Below are 16,531 nucleotides of genomic sequence, written 5' to 3' on the forward strand. Positions count from 1 at the left end.
TCAAGTCCATATTTAGTGCTAAATTCATGAAACGCATCGCTATCCATAAAAGATTTAACACAATCAAACTTAGGTGTTATACCTGACTCCTTACCTTCATCGATTTCCCAATCTTCAGAGTTGCATCTAATTCTTTCCAATAAATCTCATTTGAATTGAATAGTCTTCATCAGAAAAGATCCAGTACAAGAAGTATCGAGCATGCAGCGATAATTGAGAGAAAGCCGAGCATAATTTTTTTGAATAATAATTTCTCTTGAGAGATCATGATTGGGGCATGAATATAACATTGACTTAAGCCTCCCCCAAGCTTGAGCTATGCTTTATCCTTTGCGAGGCCAAAAATTATATACATAATTACGATCACGATGAACCAGATGCATAGGATAAAACTTATGATGAAATTCCAATTTCAATCGTTTGTAGTTCCATGATCCAATATCATCACATAGCCTAAACCATGTCAATGCCTTTCCCTTCAAAGATAAAGGGAAGACCTTCTTCTTTATAACATCATCGGGCATACCTGCAAGCTTAAATAATCCACAAACTTCATCCACATAGATTAGGTGCAAATCGGGATGCAATGTTCCATCTCCTGTAAAAGGATTAGCCAGCAGTTTCTCTATCATTCCCGAAGGAATTTCAAAGTAAACATTTTCAGTAGGTTCAGTAGGTTGAGGAGCAACTCTTTGCTCTACTGGTCGGGGTGAAGATACCCCAAACAAGCCCCTCAAAGGATTACTTTCCATAGTAACAAGTGACAGTAAATTTCAGCACACTATATAAATTTTTCCTTACCAAATTCCACCTACCAAAGGCGCTTCACTCCCCGGCAAGGGCGCCAGAAAAGAGTCTTGATGACCCACAAGTATAGGGGATCTATCATAGTCCTTTCGATAAGTAAGAGTGTTGAAGCCAACAAGGAGCAGAAGGAAATGATAAGCAGTTTTCAGTAAGGTATTCTCTGCAAGCACTGAAATTATCGGTAACAGGTAGTTTCGTGATCAGGTGATTTGTAACGGGTAGCAAGTAATAAAAGTAAATAAGGTGCAGAAAGATGGCCCAATCCTTTTTGTAGCAAAGGACAAGCCTGGACAAACTCTTATATAAAGGAAAGCGCTCCCGAGGACACATGGGAATTATCATCAAGCTAGTTTTCATCACGCTCATATGATTCGCGTTCGGTACTTTGATAATTTGATATGTGGGTGGACTGGTGCTTGGGTACCGACCTTCCTTGGACAAGCATCCCACTTATGATTAACCCCTCTTGCAAGCATTCGCAACTACAAAAGAAGTATTAAGGTAAACCTAACCATAGTATGAAACATATGGATCCAAATCAGCCCCTTACGAAGCAACGCATGAACTAGGGTTTAAGCTTCTATCACTCTAGCAACCCATCATCTACTTATTACTTCCCAATGCCTTCCCCTAGGCCCAAATAATGGTGAAGTGTCATGTAGTCGACGTTCACATGACACCGCTAGAGGAGAGACAACATACATCTCATCAAAATATCAAATGAATACCAAATTCACATGACTACTTATAGCAAGAATTCTCCCATGTCCTCAGGAACAAACGTAACTACTCACAAATCATATTCATGTTCATAATCAGAGGGGCATTAATATGCATAAAGGATCTGAACATATAATCTTCCACCGAATAAACCAACTAGCATCAACTACAAGGAGTAATCAACACTACTAGCACCCCACAGGTACCAATCTGAGATTTTGGGACAAAGATTGGATACAAGAGATGAACTAGGGTTTGAGATGAGATGGTGCTGGTGAAGATGTTGATGGAGATTGACCCCCTCCGATGAGAGGATCGACGGTGATGACGATGGTGATGATTTCCCCCTCTCGGAGGGATGTTTCCCCGGCAGAACAGCTCCGTTGGAGCCCTAGATTGGTTCCGCCAAGGTTCCGCCTCATGGCAGCAAAGTTTCGTCCCGAAAGCTTGCTTATGATTTTTTCCAGGGCGAAAGACTTCATATAGCCAAAGATGGGCACCGAAGGCCTGCCAGGGGGCCCATGAGACAGGGGCCGCGCCCAGGGGGGTAGGACGCGCCCCCACCCTCGTGGATGGTGGGTGACCCCCCTCTGGTGCTTCCTTCGCCCAATATTTTTTATAGATTCTAAAAATGACCCCCGTGGAGTTTCAGGATTTTTGGAGTTGTGCAGAATAGGTCTCTAATATTTGCTCCTTTTCCAGCCCAGAATTCTAGCTGCCGGCATTCTCCCTCTTCGTGTAAACGTTGTAAAATAAGTGAGAATAGGCATAAGTATTGTGACATAATGTGTAATAATAGCCCACAATGCAATAAATATCGATATAAAAGCATGATGCAAAATGGATGTATCAAGAAACTTTGCGCGCGGTGCCACCAGACCATTCACTTTGAACGATTGTGTGCATCGCAAACGATTCTTCTGCTTTACGCGCATGTGATGAGTTTGATAATTCAAATTTTGGTGGAAATTTCCCCGGGTACGTCATTGCATAATTTAACATCGTTTGCTAATTTGGGAACATAAAAGAGCGTACAGCAGACAGACCACACTTACTGAATCGAGCAATTTTAGTAATTAAATGGAGCCAGTTGACCTAAACATTGCTTTTAAAAAAGACCAGTATTAAAAACAAAGCCTAAGTACGCATGATTTTAACAAATCCGCCACCGCGCTGGCCTATGCATCACAAGTGTGAGATGAGACGTCAATGACTTGTCCTGGCGACATGCCGCTATTGGTGGACTCCGCGTCCCCCGTGCTGAAGTCCACCGCATCCTCATCCTCGTCATCGGCGCCGCCCTCAAGGTTGTAGTACTCGTAGTAGTGTTTGCACCAGATCTCGTGTTGGTACTCCACCATTGATTCCTCGATGGACAAACTCTTCTCTACCTCGACCTCGGCCACGCGCAACTCCTTCTCCCGGCGCTCCTCGATCTCCGCCGCCTCCTGCATCTCTGGCTCCCGCTCGGCGACCTCATGAGGAAGTAGGTGATCCATGGCCACCACAGCCTTTTCAGACGTGGGTTGCATGCTGGAGTCCGAGATGCTCTGGAATATCTTGGCGTGTGCATCCTCGATCTTGGCGTGGATGGCCTCGACCCGGGACAGGGTGACATCGGCGGCACGGACGGCAGCTTGAGCGCTCTCGGCGTTTGCAGCCGCCGTTGCAGCAGCCCTATCGGCGTTTGCAGCCGCCGTCTCGGCTACTGCAGCTGCCCTATCGGCTGCCGCAGATGCCCTCTCGGTGGAAGCGGCCACACTCAATGCGGATGTGGAGGCACTCTTAGCGTAGGCGGCGACACTCTCGGCCTAGGTGGCGGCGCTCGGGGGGGGGGGGGGGGGGGGGGGGGGACGCGGCCATCGTACGTGCATTCACGAAGCGTTTCCACGATGTCATCTTTGCAAGAAGGGGGTGCGGGAATGGGGATCAGGATTCATGGATTCGGGGGTTGCCAGCACTGGAGCAGACGAGCCGGTGAAGCTTAAGGAGGGAGACTTAAATAGACCCAGATATTTTCATCGCAAACGGTTCCTAGAAAACAACTCTGTGTGATGTTGTAGATATTTTTTATTAGCTGTGAAAGACGAATTTGGAGTAAAGTGGCAGCGGATGGTGTTCTAAATGAATGAGAAATTGTGTAGTACTAATACAACTATCATGTCAAAATTTGGAAAATTTCAGGGGTCATTTGACCTTTTAAGACATTTAAGGGATTTTCTAGCCATTTAATGACCATAATTGAAATTTGAACTACATGTACATGGAACAGCTAACTATAACGGTTTGAAAACTCATATTTCGTGTACTTGCGTGCGATTTAATTCCATGTGCAGTAAACTGGAAGGAATTTTCAAACATATTGGTCTAACGGCTATGACACAATTAAGCATTGAGTGGCATGGCATTTTAATTCCAAAAAAAATCAGAAACACATGAAACCTTTGTTGATGTAATGTCATGCCACCAAGATGATGTAGTAAAAAAATTGGCATGTTTGACGAAAGTTTGGACACACTGTCGGTGTCAAAACCGGCGGATCTCGGGTAGGGGTCCCGAACTATGCGTCTAGGATCGATGGTAATAGGAGACATGGGACACAATGTTTACCCAGGTTCGGGCCCTCTCTATGGAGGTAATACCGTACGTCCTTCTTGATTGATATTGGTGAATATGGGTGTTACAGGAGTTGATCTACCACGAGATCGTGATGGCTAAACCCTAGAAGCCTAGCCTGTATGACTATGGTAATGAATGTGTCCTTTCCGAACTATCCCCTCCGGTTTATATAGACACCGAGGGGATCTAGGGTTTACATAGAGTCGGTTACATAAGAAGGAATCTTCAAAGTCGGTCGCCAAGCTTGCCTTCCACGCCAAGGAGAGTCCAATACGGACACATGTACGGTCTTCGGTCTTCATGTCTTCACAGCCCATCAGTCCGGCCCATGGATAACAGGCCAGACGCCCGAGGACCCCTTAGTCCAGGACGCCCTCAGTAGCCCCTGAACCTAGCTTCAATAATGGGGAGTTGGGCGCGCAGATTGTCTTCGGCATTGCAAGGCGGGTTCCCTTTTATCCGAACTTCAAGATAGTCTTCGGATTCGATGATTGTATTCGGACCTGTCACACACACGATACATAACCGTAGAGAGAATATATATTTTTACACGAGTCTAATCCGCTGACAGCTTTTACAATATGACATCACGTCTGTCCGGTCATAATTTTGGACCGTTTTTCATGTGCCGCTCCATGTTTCGAGACGCGTTTGCCATTGGCACGTCTTGTCGAAGCAGAGATCGTGCCCCCTTATTATGGGATTCTCATAAATACGGGTGTGGGTAACCCAACCGTGCCGTTTATATAGCCCTTGGGAATAGGCAAATCATAAGGCGAGTGAGGAGGTGTTCAATATTCGTTGCCTTTACAAGGGGATAAGGATTCCCTCTTCCTCTCTCACGCCCTCTCTCTGTCTTTCCAATATTGAGCTACGACGCCCAATTTCTCATCTCCTTCCCACCCAAGGAACCATGTCCGGATCCAGAGGTCAGGGGAAGTGGATGGTTTCCTCCGTCAAGGAGGAGAACATTACGGAGCTTCGGGCGGCCGGATACTTGGCGAAGGAGATCACTCATCACCTGCCGGCTGAGGGACAAGTCGTCCCCATGTCGAAGCCCACCGAGAGGGTGGTGTTCCTCCCCCATTTCTTCCGCGAGCTAGGGTTTCCACTCCACCCTTTCGTCCGCGGGCTGATGTACTATTACGGGATAGATTTCCATGATATGTCCCGAATTCCTTCCTCAACATCTCGCTGTTTATCGGCGTGTGTGAGGCCTTCCTCCGCATCCAACCCCACTTCGGGCTGTGGCTCAAAGTCTTCAACGTGAAGCCGAAGGTGGTGGATAGCCATCACACAGAGTGAGGAGGAGCTATGGTGAGCAAGCTGTCCAACATATCCTGGCCCAAAGGCACTTTTGTGGACACAGGAAGGAGTGGCAGAAGCAGTGGTTCTACATCACAGAACCTCGCGGCACCACCTCAGCCGCAGCTGCAGAATTCTGCTCCGGCGCCCCCACGCGACTCACCTCCTGGGTCGAGAAGAGTCTAGACAAGGGTTCCCTTGACGAGGTGATAGCGCCGCAGACGAGCGTTCAGAGCATGTCAACCAAGAAAGTCAAGCTCGTTGATGTGATCCAGGTGATGCTGGTTCGCCGGATCCTTCCATGCCAGTGCCGAAGCCGTCCTCTGTGGGGGTTCAACCCAAAGAAGGACCAAACCCTGGTGAGGCTCTTTGAGACTACTCACGAAGGCGCATGGAATTTGCTCTTTAAGGGCAACGAGAAGCCACTGGCCACGGATTCAGACTATGGTCACGATTGTAAACACCTTGCCAGTGAGGTATGCTATTTTTCGATGTATCCCCAACTTAATCATTTCAAGGATGATGTCTGAGCTTATTATTGCATTTCTAGGACTGGATGGGGAGGGCGAAGCGGATCCAGTGTCTGGCTCCGCTACCTGAAGAACCGGTCATCCCGCGTCTAGCAAAGATGCTGGTGCCGGCGCCTTATAAGGCGCCGGAGAAGAAGGCCAAGGGGGCCAAGGGTGGCCCCCGTCGCAAGGGCACTTCGGACGTGACATCCGAAGACGATGAAGCCCATTCCTCTATCCCTGAGGACAACGGCGAGGAAGAGGAGGAGGAGGAGGGAAACAACCCTCCCCCTGAGGAGAGGAAGAAGAGGGCAGCTTCATCGCATCCGGAGGCGGACACGCCCAAGAAGGGGAAGAGCGTCCCAGTGGTCAACATCGCGTGGGACGTTGATAGCAGTCCGGAGAGACGCCCCCACGCTAAGCCCACGCCGCATCGTAAGTGACACGGCTCTCTCATGCGCACATCCGGCCCTTTCTCTTTATTATTATGACATAGTTAATTGTGCTATTGTAGTCCGGCCCGCGACCTTACCCAGCGATCCTCATCTAGAGGTTCGTTGGCTCTGTCGGAGATGACGAGCATGTCGCCACCGCCTGCTTATTCCCTCGAGGCCAGGTACGACACGGAGGTGTTATCCTGAAGGACCGTCCGAAGCGGGGAGGAGCCCAGGACGCTGTCCGGGAGGCGCCACAGGGCGAGACCTCCACTGCCGGACACATGGGGGAGCCGATCCCCATGGAGATTGGCATAGAGGGCCGTATCCTATTCGTCCCTCAGCCGAATACAATTCCGGAGGCCCATATGGCTCCGGAGTCAGGCGAGCGGCCCCCTTTAAAGGAGGGGGATGCGCCGCTTCCACCGGTGGCCCTTGTCCATCCAGGGGCGCCGGATAACCTGATGGAGGCGCTTCGAAGCGCCTCTGTCGTGGACGAGCACCGTGTCCTTATGGGTGCGGTGATTGAGAAGATTCAGTCTGCCAAGAGTGGACTGAATGAAGCCTACAGCAGCCTGTTGACAGGTTTCGAGGTAAGAAAGAGAAAAACCCCATGTAGCCAGTAGCCCCTGAGACACTGTCCGGTGTTCGGCAAGAAGAACCGGACAGAGGATCAATTCTTTTGTTGTAGGAGACTAACGTAATATGTATGAATAAGCAGGCATCGCTGTTGGCCGCGACCTCCCATGCTGCCGAAGTCTCTGAGCTGAGGCAGAGGCTGGAGCGGACCGCGAACGAGCTCGGCGAGGTTAAGGTTCGGCTCCAGGAGAAGCAAGGTGAGTGACGACTTGTTGTGTCGTAATATGTGCAGGAGCCGCGACCGAGGTCGAGACCCTGAAGAAGGCCCCGGGCGAGGCCGAGGAGAAGGTTGTCCAGCAGCAAGCCTCCCGTAAGAAGTCCAAGGCCCGGGTCAAATAAATCCAGCACGAGCTCTAGGATGCGGTCAAGAAATGCGAAGCCTTGGAGCATGATGCGTCGGTTCAAGGGACCGAACTCGCCAAGGTTCGTCAGAGCATGGAGACCGCACAGAATGAGGCCCAGGCTTCCCTCCAGGAGATCCAGGAGGCCAAGAAGATCACGACGGGTAAGGCATTTAAGATGCAAAGCAAATATGCGGAGAAGCAGTACCTTTTACTAACCTGGGTTCGGAGTTCCCTAGGAGAATTTGTGGATTTACCATGCAATGTATCAGACGCCGCGGAGTTCTATTGAGCAGAAGGAGGGGGTTCTACGAAGAAGCTATTCTGGTCACAGTATGCGGCGCTAGAGCATCCCGTGTCCTTCACCGATCAGCTGAAACAGCTGGTGGAGCTGCATAGGGTGGCCGAACTAGCCATGAAGGATTTCATAATTCGGCTATGGCCAGCCGAAGCTATGCCAAGCAGCTACTTCAGACTCGTGAGGCGAATGGTGAGCGCCTGTCCTCGGCTGGACGTTGTCAAGTGCTCGACCTGCATTGAAGGTGCGCGCATGGCCTTTGCCCGGTGCAAGATATGGTGGGTGAAGATGGACGCCGTCGAGGTGACCAGAGGGCCACCGGAGGGCAAGGAACACCGCACACCCGAACGGTATTTTGCGGATGTTTTGGAGGATTCTCGCCTTGCGGCAGCACAATGTTCGCAGGATATTGTATTTGAATAAATGTATTCATGTTACCTTTGCCTTGTATTATGGGAACAAAGCCTGTTTTGTAATGTAATATTGTTTTGCTTTGAATTATTTCCTCCTATGCGGCCGTTTTGTATGTAATCTGAGGGTTGGCCAGTCGTCGGCTTCTTCCCTCGCGTAGGTAGTACGAAGGTGTTCGGGATGGAATCTAAACAATCTTGATCCAATTGTATGGTCCTTGAAGGAGTTGTTTAGCACAACGAACAAGGCAATCAGACTGTACGGCTTAAACGCGCTCACTTAAACATAGGAGTTTTATAATAAAGTGTAGGCGCAGCCCCTGGTTCGAACCAGGGGGCTGTTAGCATCTGATCGAGAAGTGACGATCTTTCGTATAATGCGGATAAAATCTCCAACGATTTGTCACCCTCGAACAGCTGACTAGCTCTCGCCGTATCATGATAGTCAGTTTTTGGCTTTCTCTACTAAGGTGCTCATCTGATCAAGGCCAGGGCACAATCGCAGTAGTTCTCCCATTACTACCCTAGCCGATTTAGTGGAACGTAGGGTAGCAAGCACAGGAGCCGGGCAACCCAACTATTGACCAAAGACATGATTCGGAGCCAATGCATATAATGCTAAATTCGGGGTGCCAAACTTATCTTTAGGGATGTTCGGACTTTGTCGCCGTATTGTGGGGCGATGGGGGGCCCCTGGCAAATATGAAACGCACCAGGGTGTATGACTGCTAGGAAATAAGGAATATAAAGGAAAACAGAGATAGGATCTGGAGCCCATGAACTTGGATCATAAACTGTTTCCATTATAGTTGGGTTTATGCGTCCAAGCACATTGGTACATGATAATGCAATAAGCAACCGACTATTTGACATGCCATACCCGAAGGCGGATTGCTCGTGGGTCTTGAAAACGGTTAGCCTCTAGGGCTTTCCATGTACGCATGTGCTCCGTGTCAATCCGTTGTGTTTGTCCTTTGACGGGATCGTTAATCAGGCCGTCGAAGGAGGCCCCCATAGGAGAAACCTGAAACAAGGGAAAAAGAGATAGTAAAGTTATATGTGTGTCCGGGATCAGTCTGGCCGAACCGTGGATCCCGTGATAGGTGCCTCCGTCGATGCCCATGGAATTTTGAGTGTGTAGTTATGGACACGTGGTATGAATACCACTACCTCGTCGGGATTAGGACGGAGGCCGAATTGCTAATCGTGCTCTTGACGAGCCGCGCTGTCCTGTTGCAGTGTGGTCCGGACCCTCTTAATGATGTCCAGGGGCTCGGCAGCCAGACTATGCTGCTGCTTGAGAAGGCCGTTTTGTACCTCTGCTGCTAGGGCGGTGGTGTGCTCCTCTATCCGGAGGGAGCGTTCTGTGTTTCCGTTGACTGTTATGACGCCGCGCGGACCGGGCATTTCTACCTCTTGAGCACTTGCGTTGGTTTTCCCTTGAAGAGGAAAGGGTGATGTAGCAAAGTAGCGTAAGTATTTCCCTCAGTTTTTGAAAACCAAGGAATCAATCCAGTAGGAGGCCACACACGAGTCCCTCGCACCTACACAAACAAATAAACCCTCGCAACCAACGCGATAAGGGGTTGTCAATCCCTACACGTCACTTACGAGAGTGAGATCTGATAGGTATGATAAGATAATATTTTTGGTATTTTATGATAAATATGCAAACTAAAATAAAAGGCAATGAAAATAACTAAGTATTGGAAGATTAATATGATGAAAAATAGACCCGGGGCCATAGGTTTCACTAGTGGCTTCTCTCAAGGGCATAAGTATTTACGGTGGGTGAACAAATTACTGTTGAGCAATTGACAGAATTGATCATAGTTATGAGAATATCTAGGTATGATCATGTATATAGGCATCACGTCCGAGACAAGTAGACCGACTCCTTCCTGCATCTACTACTATTACTCCACACATCGACCGCTATCCAGCATGCATCTAGAGTATTAAGTTCATAAGAACAGAGTAACACTTTAAGCAAGATGACATGATGTAGAAGAATAAACTCATGCAATATGATATAAACCCCATCTTGTTATCCTCGATGGCAACAATACAATATGTGCCTTGCTGCCCCTACTGTCACTGGGAAAGGACACCGCAAGATTGAACCCAAAGCTAAGCACTTCTCCCATTGCAAGAAAGATCAATCTAGTAGGCCAAACCAAACTGATAATTCTAAAGAGACTTGCAAAGATAACCAATCATACATAAAAGAATTTAGAGAAGATTCAAATATTGTTCATAGATAAACTTGATCATAAACTCACAATTCATCGGTCTCAACAAACACACCGCAAAAGAAGATTACATTGAATAGATCTCCACAAGAGAGGGGGAGAACTTTGTATTGAGATCCAAAAAGAGAGAACAAGCCATCTAGCTAATAACTATGGACCCGTAGGTCTAAGGTAAACTACTCACACTTCATTGGAAGGGCTATGGTGTTGATGTAGAAGCCCTCTGTGATTGATGCCCCCTCCGGCGGAGCTCCAGAACAGGCCCCAAGATGGGATGTCGTGGATATAGAAAGTTACAGCGGTGGAATTAGGATTTTGGCTCCATATCTTGTAGTTTGGGGGTACGTAGGTATATATAGGAGGAAGGAGTACGTCGATGGAGCAACAGGGGGGCCATGAGGGTGGAGGGCGCGCCCAGGGGGTAGGCGCGTCCCCATACCTCGTGGCCTCCTGGTTGATGTCTTGGCGTAGGGTCCAAGTCCTCTGGATCACGTTCGTTCTGAAAATCACGTTCCCGAAGGTTTCATTTCGTTTGGACTCCGTTTGATATTCTTTTTTTGCGAAACTCTGAAATAGGCAAAAAACATCAATTCTGGGCTGGGCCTCCGGTTAATAGGTTAGTCCCAAAAATAATATAAAAGTGTATGACAAAGCCCAATAATGTCCAAAACAGAATATAATATAGCATGGAACAATAAAAAATTATAGATACGTTGGAGACGTATCAAGCATCCCCAAGCTTAATTCCTCCTCATCCTCGAGTAGGTAAATGATAAAAACAGATTTTTTTTGATCTGGAATGCTACTTGGCATAGTTTCAATGTAATTCTTCTTAATTGTGGTATGAATATTCAGATCCGAAAGATTCAAGATAAAAGTTCAATATTGACATAAAAACAATAATACTTCAAGCATACTAACTAAGCAATTATGTCCTCTCAAAATAACATGGCCAAAGAAAGTTCATCCCTACAAAATCATACAGTTTAGTCATGCTCCATTTTCGTCACACAAGAATGCTCTCATCATGCACAACCCCGATGACAAGCCAAGCAATTGTTTCATACTTTAGTAATCTCAAACTTTTTCAACCTTCACGCAATACATGAGCGTGAGCCATGGATATAGCACTATGGGTGGAATAGAATATAATGATGGGGGTTATGTGGAGAAGACAAAAAAGGAAGAAAGTCTCACATCAACGAGGCTAATCAATGGGCTATGGAGATGCCCATCAATTGATGTTAATGCAAGGAGTATGGATTGCCATGCAACGGATGCACTAGAGCTATAAATATGTGAAAGCTCAACAAAAGAAACTAAGTGGGTGTGCATCCAACTTGCTTGCTCATGAAGACCTAGGGCATTTGAGGAAGCCCATTGTTGGAAAATACAAGCCAAGTAATATAATTAAAAGTTCCCACTAGTATATGAAAGTGAAAAAAACAAAAGACTCTCTATCATGAATATTATGGTGCTACTTTGAAGCACAAGTGTGGTAAAAAGGATAGTAACATTGTTTTCTCTCTTTTTCTCTCAGTTTTTGGGCCTTCTCTTTTTTATGGCCTTTCTCTCTCTTTTTTCCTCACTTGGGACAATGCTCTAGAAAATGATGACCATCACAGTTCTATTTATTTACAACTCAATGATTACAACTCGATACTAGAACAAAGTATGACTCTATATGAATGCCTCCGGCGGTGTACCGGGATAAGCAATGAACCAAGAGTGACATGTATGAAAGGATTATGAATGGTGGCTTTTCCACAAATACTATGTCAACTACATGATCATGCAAATCAATATGGCAATGATGAACGTGTCATGATAAACGGAACGGTGGAAAGTTGCATGGCAATATATCTCGGAATGGCTACGGGAATGCCATAATAGGTAGGTATGGTGGCTGTTTTGAGGAAGATATAAGGAGGTTTATGTGTGAAAGAGCTTATCATATCACGAGGTTTGGATGCACCGGCGAAGTTTGCACCAACTCTCAATGTGAGAAAGGGCAATGCACGGTATCGAAGAGGCTAGCAATGATGGAAAGGTGAGAGTGCGTATAACCCATGGACTCGACATTAGTCATAAAGAACTCACATACTTATTGCAAAAATCTACAAGTCATCAAAAACCAAGCACTACGCGCATGCTCCTAGGGGGATAGATGGGTAGGAAAAGACCATCGCTCGTCCCCGACCGCCACTCATAAGGAAGACAATTAAAGAACACCTCATGTTTCAAATTTGTTACATAATGTTTACCATACGTGCATGCTACGGGACTTGCAAACTTCAACACAAGTATTTTTAAATTCACAACTACTCAACTAGCACAACTTTGATATCACTACCTCCATGTCTCAAAACAATCATCAAGCATCAAACTTCTCTTAGTATTCAACACACTCATAAGGAAGTTTTTACTAGTCCTGAATACATAGCATATTAGGATTATTTAAGTAAATTACCATGCTATTTAAGATTCTCAAAATAATCTAAGTGAAGCATGAGAAAATAATAGTTTCTATAAAACAAAACCACCACCGTTCTCTAAAAGATATAAGTGAAGTACTAGAGCAAAAACCATATAACTCAAAAGATATAAGTGAAGCACATAGAGTATTATAATAATTTCCGAATCATGTGTGTTTCTCTAAAAAGGTGTGCACAACAAGGATGATTGTGGTAAACTAAAAAGAAAAGACTCAAATCATACAAGACGCTCCAAGCAAAACACATATCATGTGGTGAATAAAAATATAGCTCCAAGTAAAGTTACCGATGGAAGTAGACGAAAGAGGGGCTGCCTTTCGGGGCATCCCCAAGCTTTGGCTTTTAGGTGTCCTTAGATTATCTTGGGGTTACATGGGAATCCCCAAGCTTAGGCTCTTGCCACTCCTTGTTCCATAATCCATCAAATCTTTACCCAAAACTTGAAAACTTCACAACACAAAACTTAAAGTAGAAAATCTCGTGAGCTCCGTTAGCGAAAGAAAACAAAACACCACTTAAAGGTATTGTAATGAACTCATTATTTATTTATATTGGTGTTAAACCTACTGTATTGCAACTTATCTATGGTTTATAAACTATTTTACTACCATAGATTCATCAAAATAAGCAAACAACACACGAAAAACAGAATCTGTCAAAAACAGAACAGTCTGTAGTAATCTGTAGCTAGCGCAAGATATGGAACCCCAAAAATTCTAAAATAAATTCCTGGACGTGAGGAATTTATCTATTAATCATCTGCAAAAATAATTAACTAAATATCACTTTACAAATAAAAATGGCAGCAATTCTCGTGAGCGCTAAAGTTTCTGTTTTCTACAGCAAGATTAAAAAGACTTTCCCCAAGTCTTCCCAACGGTTCTACTTGGCACAAACACTAATTAAACACAAAAAACACAACCAGGACAGAGGCTAGATAAATTATTTATTACTAAACATGATCAAAAAGCAAGGAATAGAAATAAAATTGGGTTGCCTCCCAACAAGAGCTATCGTTTAACGCCCCTAGCTAGGCATAAAAGAAAGGATAGATCTAGGTATTGCCATCTTTGGTAGGCAATCCATAAGTGGCTCTCACAATAGATTCATAAGTTAATTTAATTTTCTTTCTAGGGAAGTGTTCCATGCCTTTCCTTAACGGAAATTGGAATCTAATATTCCCTTCCTTCATATTAATAATTGCACCAATCGTTCTAAGGAAAGGTCTACCAATAATAATTGGACATGAAGGATTGCTATCTATCTCAAGAACAATAAAATCTACGGGCACATAATACCTATTTGCAACAATAAGAACATCATTAATTGTTCCCATAGGTTTCTTAATAGTGGAATCCGCAAGGTGCAAGTTTAAAGAGTAATCATCAAAATCACGGAAACCTAGCAAATCACACAAAGTCTTTGGAATCGTAGAAACACTAGCACCCAAATCACACAAAGCATAACATTCATGATCTTTAATTTTAATTTTAATAGTAGGTTCCCACTCATCATAAATTTTTCTAGGGATAGAAACTTCCAACTCAAGTTTTTCTTCATAAGATTGCATCAAAGCATCAACGATATGTTTAGTGGAAGTTTTATTTTGACTATAAGCATGAGGAGAATTTAGCATGGATTGCAAAAAGGAAATACAATCTATCAAAGAGAAATTATCATAATTAAATTCCTTGAAATCCAAAATAGTGGGTTCAGTAATATTTAAAGTTTTGACTTCTTCAATCCCACTTTTAACAATTTTAGCATAAAGATCTAAAGACTCTGAATTTTTGGAACACCTTCTAGGTAGAGGTGGATCATATTCAGTCCCATCATTATCAAGATTCATATTTCAAAACAAAGATTCAATAGGGGACACATCAATAACTTTTAGATCTTCATCTTTATTATCATGGAAACTAGAAGAACACGCTTTTATAAAGCAATCTTTCTTAGCACACATCCTAGCGGTTCTTTCTTTGCACTCATCAATGCAAATTCTCATGGCTTTGAGAGACTCATTTATATCATGCTTAGGTGGAATATATCTAAGTTTCAAAAAATCAACATCAAGAGAAATTCGATCGACGTTCCTAGCCAACTCATCAATCTTAAGCAATTTTTCTTCAATCAAAGCATTGAAATTCTTTTGGGAAGTAATAAATTCTTTAATATTAGATTCAAAATCAGAGGGTATCTTATTAGAATTTCCATAAGAATTGTTCTAGGAATTACCATAATTATTAGAGGAATTACTAGGATACGGCCTAGGAATAAAGTTTCCTCTATACGCGTTGTTACCAAAATTATTCCTACCAACAAAATTCACATCCATAGATTCATAATTATTCTCAATCAAAGTTGACAAAGGCATATCATTAGGATCAGAATAAACACTTTTATTAGCAAATAATTTCATAAGTTCATCCATCTTTCCACTCAAAACATTAATTTCTTCTATCGCATGCACTTTTTTATTAGTAGATCTTTCAGTGTGACATTGAGAATAATTAACCATACTATTAGCTAGGAGTTTAGTAGCTTCTCCTAAAGTGATTTCCATAAAAGTGCCTCCCGCGGCTGAATCTAAAAGATTTCGAGAAGCAAAATTCAATCCGGCATAATTTTTTTGTATAATCATCCACAAATTCAAACCATGCGTAGGGCAATTACGTATCGTTAATTTCATCCTCTCCCAAGCTTGTGCAACATGTTGATGATCATGTTGCTTAAAATTCATAATATCGTTTCTAAGAGAGGTGATCTTAGCGGGAGGAAAATACTTAGAGATAAAAGCATCTTTGCACCTATTCCAAGAATCAATACTATTTTTAGGCAAAGACGAAAACCAAGCTTTAGCACGATCTCTAAACGAAAAAGGAAATAGCTTCAATTTAACAATATCATTATCGAGATCTTTCTTATTTTGCATATCACACAAATCAACGAAGCTATTTAGATGGGCAGCAGCATCTTCACTAGGAAGGCCGGCGAATTGATCTTTCATGACAAGATTCAACAAAGTAGCATTGATTTCACAAGATTCAGTATTGGTAAGAGGAGTAATCGGAGTGCTAAGGAAATCATTGTTGTTGGTATTGGTAAAGTCACACAATTTAGTATTATCTTGAACCATCATGACAAGCAAGCAATCCAACACACGAGCAAACAAGAGATGGACAGAAATAGGCAAATAGATAAAGAGAGGGAGGATGGAGAGAGAGGGCGAATAAAACGGGAAGGGTGAAGTGGGGGAGAGGAAAACGAGAGGCAAATGGCAAATAATGTAATGTGGGAGATAAGGATTTGTGATGGGTACTTGGTGTGTTGACTTTTGCGTAGACCTCCCCGACAACGGCGCCAGAAATCCTTCTTGCTACCTCTTAAGCACTTGCGTTGGTTTTCCCTTGAATAGGAAAGGGTGATGCAGCAAAGTAGCGCAAGAATTTCCCTCAGTTTTTGAAAACCAAGGTATCAATCCAGTAGGAGGCCACGCACGAGTCCCTTGCACCTACACAAACAAATAAATCCTCGCAACCAACGCGATAAGGGGTTGTCAATCCCTACACGGTCACTTACGAGAGTGAGATCTGATAGATATGATAAGATAATATTTTTGGTATTTTTATGATAAATATGCAAAGTAAAATAAAAGGCAATGAAAATAGCTAAGTATTGGCAGATTAATATGATGGAAAATAG

The sequence above is a fragment of the Triticum aestivum genome, chromosome 4A (genome assembly GCF_018294505.1).
Source record: "Triticum aestivum cultivar Chinese Spring chromosome 4A, IWGSC CS RefSeq v2.1, whole genome shotgun sequence".
Taxonomy (NCBI): Eukaryota; Viridiplantae; Streptophyta; class Magnoliopsida; order Poales; family Poaceae; genus Triticum; species Triticum aestivum.